Consider the following 4,813-nt stretch of genomic DNA (forward strand, 5'->3'; position numbering starts at 1 on the left):
AATCTTGTTATAGATAAGCTGCCCTGGCAGTCTATAGTGCTGCCATATAAGGGTTATATGAGTTAAAATTTGTTATTAGGTCCATTATTCTCAAGGCTGCCAGGATCTTGGAGAACTGCTGAGGAATAACACTCAGTCACTGGAGAAACTGATGTCTCACACTATTTTTGAGCTATTTCCTCTGGCCATTGTCAACCCTAACATACTTTGAAAGTGGATACAACCGTAACACTTAAGAGTAGGGAGGTTACCGCAATTCAAGGGCTTTTGAGGAGGGATCTTGGGTATTCCCACACACGAGTGCATTAAAAAAAAAATCTACAACTGGTTGTACAATTGGATGACTTTTTATTTTTTAATAAAAATTGTATAGCTGTCTGTGGGTTATATGTGCTTCTTGTGCATCAAAAAGCATGGATGAGGCTGAAATGCACAAAAATACTCAAAAACCAGTTAAAGGAATAACTACTGCAGCATGCCTTCAGACTGTCAGTGAAACCCTTGTGTTGAAAACCACACGAGGACTTTAGCCACACAATACTATTGATCAGAGCCAGGCAGCTGCATAGTACCTCATATCAAGATGATGAGTGACAGTACATACTTAACATGCAACAAAAAAAGGGAAGTGATGTTGCTGGAAACTGTGGGTGTTTAAAACCTCTAAATGCCAAATGGTTTATTTGTATGCCTAAATATGGGTTTAGATGCCTGGCTTGAGGCCCCCAGGTTTGAAAATTGTGGTCATTTCCCTTAGTGCTCAGTTTTGTATCACCTGGGATACACATCCTATTTAAATACGCCCCTACTGGAGATGGGCAAACTTGTTCTCAAAAAATACGAAGCAGACTAAACATTTTTCTTCCTATTCAATGATGCATTCTGTAATTACACAGAAGCACAAAAGAAAGCTGGACTTTACTCCCTTGCTTTGCTGTTTTATCTCACCATTAACATGTATAATTTTACAATAATCTTTCCATTAACATTATGTGGAAGTTGGAGTTTACTCCTAGCTTTAGAAAATAGGTAATTATAGACTTCATTTTGTTTAATGATTGAAACAACCTTGGTCTCATTGTAACTAGATAACTAAACATTTACTGCTAGTGATAAAAATAAGCTAATAAAATACACCTTACAAATAAAAACAAGGTGGATGGTCATATATCTTTTATGGTGCCTTCTTTTTTACTTTTTTCCCCCAATAAGTCTTCTTACCTTATTTTCTACACCTAGTGAATCATTTATAATCCTTTTTATTTTCAACCCACAGACTTATGCAGCATCAGTCATACTGCCACATAGATTTTGTTCTTTTATGTTACAGCATTACCAGAGCTTGAAGGCACAGAAATTAGACTACCATTTACATTAAACCACACACACAAAACCTTTTCAGATAACATTTCCAGTTTGACTTAATACCTTCAAAAGCAAGAAAATTCAAAGTGAAGCCTGAAACTCCATCCTTAATTCAATGTATTGTTCCAAGCTACTGCAGAATTTATGGTATAGTATATAAGATCACACAGTATTTGAAGACCCTGCAAAGAAATTTCAGGTTCAGCCTTTAACTTCCTTACTTGTACTGGGTTAAGGAGGGCTCTTAAAGTTACAGAGTTAAGCTGACCTAAGCTGCAGTGTAGACAGCACTAGGTTGACAGAAGAATTCTAGCTACCACCATTTGGAGAGGTGGATTTATTACAGCAACGGAAGAATCCCTTCCATCACTGTAAGTATACGCCACTGTAGCATTTCTAGTAGAGACATAGTACAACTGAGGGGAAATTGGCTGAAAGATGGAGCAAGCTAGTAAACTGCTGAAAGCAGAGTGCAGGAGTGCCACAGTCCCCTGGGAGGGGAAGTGTGTCACAAGACAGGATTACTCCCCAGCTTGCTAAGGACTTGCTGCTATACCCAGTCTCTTTTAGGCAGTCTTATTGTCCAAACTTAAACAAACCAATTCCTCAGCTCACCCTTTACATTTTGGGATCTCACTGCCTCCTCTCTCAGGGAACTTTGGCAGTCCTGCTACTGCAGTGGTGGGCAAACATTTTGGCCTGAGGGCCACATCTGGCTATGGAAATTGTATGGCGGGCCATGAATGCTCACAAAATTGGGGGTTGGGGTGTGGGAGAGGGTGAGGGCTCTGGCTAGGGGTGTGGGCTCTGGGGTGGGGCCAGAAATTAGAGGTTCACGGTGTGGGAGGCGGCTGCAGGATGGAGGTGGAGCAGAGGGGTTTGGAGTATGGGAGAGGGCTCTGGACTGAGGCAGGGGGTTGGGGTGTGGGAGGGGATATGGGCTCTGGGCTGGAGGTGTGGATGCCAGAGTGGGACCAGAAATGAGAGGTTCAGGGTGCGGGAGGGGGCTCTGGGCTGGGACACAAGGTCAGGGTATGGGGGTGGGGATTCCAGGCTAGGGCTGAGGGTTTCAGAGTGCAGGAGGGGCCTCTGGGCTGGGGCAGGGGATGGGGCAGGTGATGGCTTTGGCTGGGGGTGCGGTCTCTGGGGTGTGGCTGGAAATGAGGGGTTTGAGGTGCTGGAAGGTGCTCCAGGCTGGGACCAAGAGGTTCAGAGAGCAGGAGGGGGATCAGGGCTTAGGCAGGGGTTGGGGCACGGGCGGAGGTCAGGGGTGCAGCCTCCAGGTGGCTCTGGATGCTGCCCTGTCTGCAGGCGCCGCTCCCGCAGCTCCCATTGGCCGTTGGTCCCAGCCAGTGGGAGCTGCAGAGCTTGTGCTTGGGATGGGGACAGCGCACGGAGCCTCCTGGCTGCCCCTATGTGTAGGAGCCAGAGAGGGAACATTCTGGCCCCTTACCCTGCTCCCCAGCAGGAGCTCGAAGACCGTACTGAAAGGTCTGATGGGCCAGATGTGGCCTGTGGGCCACAGTTTGCCCATACCTGTGCTACTGCCTGCAGTTTTCTCTCTCTTAGCCAGTCCCCTCTCATTGTGTCTCTCTCTGACTCTTTATAGCCTCAGGTCCAGTCCTGCTCCTGAATTGGCCTAACTGGGAGTACCTGTGCTGGCACAGTAGGCTGAGTCTACCTCAGTGTCCAATCTTCCTATCTCTGAAGAAATGTGAAAACTCCCTTTGACTTCAATGGGAGCAAATTGGATTTCACATATATGAGGTGACAAAGTAGATAAATTTTGCTGATTTGTGTCCATTGTAATTCATTACTATAAGCAAATACATAATTATATGTAAGAACATGAAGTTGTTGCCAAGGATTTTCCACTTCAACTTGTTTTGTATCATATAGATCATAATGCATATGTGTATTAATATTGAAATGTGCGTTAAAATGTACTTTTAAAAATGAAATACCTCTACTTGTTCTATATTTTAATTCCTAAAAGGCCAGGTCTACATTATAAACCAACTGTGAAAAGGCTCACTGAAAGAAAAGCATTTTGAATTGTAGGAACACTAGTGATTTTGAAAATAAAAGAACAATGGTCCTGATGCTTCTTCCATTTAAGTCAATGGCAAGACTCTCATTAGACTTTAGTTTCAGGGTTCAGCAGATCAGTTTGAAGTACTTACATTCAAAACAACACTACATCAACTCCTTTCAGGAAGAAAAACAAACAAACATACAGTAGGAGATGAAATGTCACCAGATCAGAACTATGATTCTTGGTAAAACATGCATGCAGTTGAACTCCTGGCAAAGTAAAAATACAAGATTTCAATTCTTTTAGAATAAAATAAGAAGTTGCATTCACAGTAACATAAGCTTAGAGGTTACACCCTGCTGTAACAACCTTGTGTGTTATAAAATACAAGGCATAAGGTGAAGGTTAAAGTCCTAGGAGACAGCATAGGCTGCTTTCACCCTGATTTCTGACTAGAAAGTCTTTTGTTCTCTGTCTCGAGCTCTAAGGTTTTTCATTTTATTTTTTGTAATTCACCAAGTTTTTTGCTGTGCTTTAACTACATAATGCAAATCCCTAAATATTCCTCTTTTTAAAGGAATCTCAGTAAGGAGGGAATTAATGTTAACAGGCCACATCATAACTCCTGATCAGAGTGCAGGTATGGATTGTGTCCCTCCTGTGCAGATGGGACAGTCAGCTACAGATGGCAGGCTGGAAGGGAATGGGAGGTTCCATGTTGCAGGTTAACACTGGAGGAGGAAAACGGCAGTATCTGGAAAAATTTTCAATTAGCAATAATCGGGCCTCGGATTAAATTACAACAACATGAATCTCAAACCATGTTACAACTCCACCAGACACAGCAGCAGCCGGGACAGTAGTGTAGACCACCCCTCTGCAACATCGTGGTTAAAATGCTGGTAGGTAGTGGCACTTCAACAGCCTATTGCTACACTGGTACCTGTGTACAGAAATGCAGTCTTGGACAACACTTGTGTAATTTAACAAAGCAAAAAAGTATTTCTCAGGTTATTTTAAAAGTGACTTTATGTCGCTGATGCCGGTGGGTGTGGAGCTAGGTCTCGCTCTCTCTCTCTCTCTCACACACACACACACGTGTTCAATGGCAATGCACTTTGAGAATAAAATGTTTTAGGGAAGGAATGAGTGAAAAAAGTATAGTGGTTTCGCCTGCACAGCCCGCCCCAGAAACCAGCCAAGGATACTGTCTAGAGGGGCAGCTGCTGTGGGTTGCAGTGTGTTTCTTTGTCCGTCCGTGTACGTGCAGAGCGGTGTCCCCAGCGGGTAGTCTGTGCACGGCCTGTGCCTGTCCTCACTCTGCATCAAGACCTTGCCTAGCCCGCGAGGCGGGGCCGACCCGCCCTGTCTCCGCCCAGCCGCCCGCCCCAGGGGGACTCGCTGCCGGCCCGG

This window comes from Gopherus flavomarginatus, chromosome 6, assembly GCF_025201925.1.
Source record: "Gopherus flavomarginatus isolate rGopFla2 chromosome 6, rGopFla2.mat.asm, whole genome shotgun sequence".
NCBI classification, from domain to species: domain Eukaryota; kingdom Metazoa; phylum Chordata; order Testudines; family Testudinidae; genus Gopherus; species Gopherus flavomarginatus.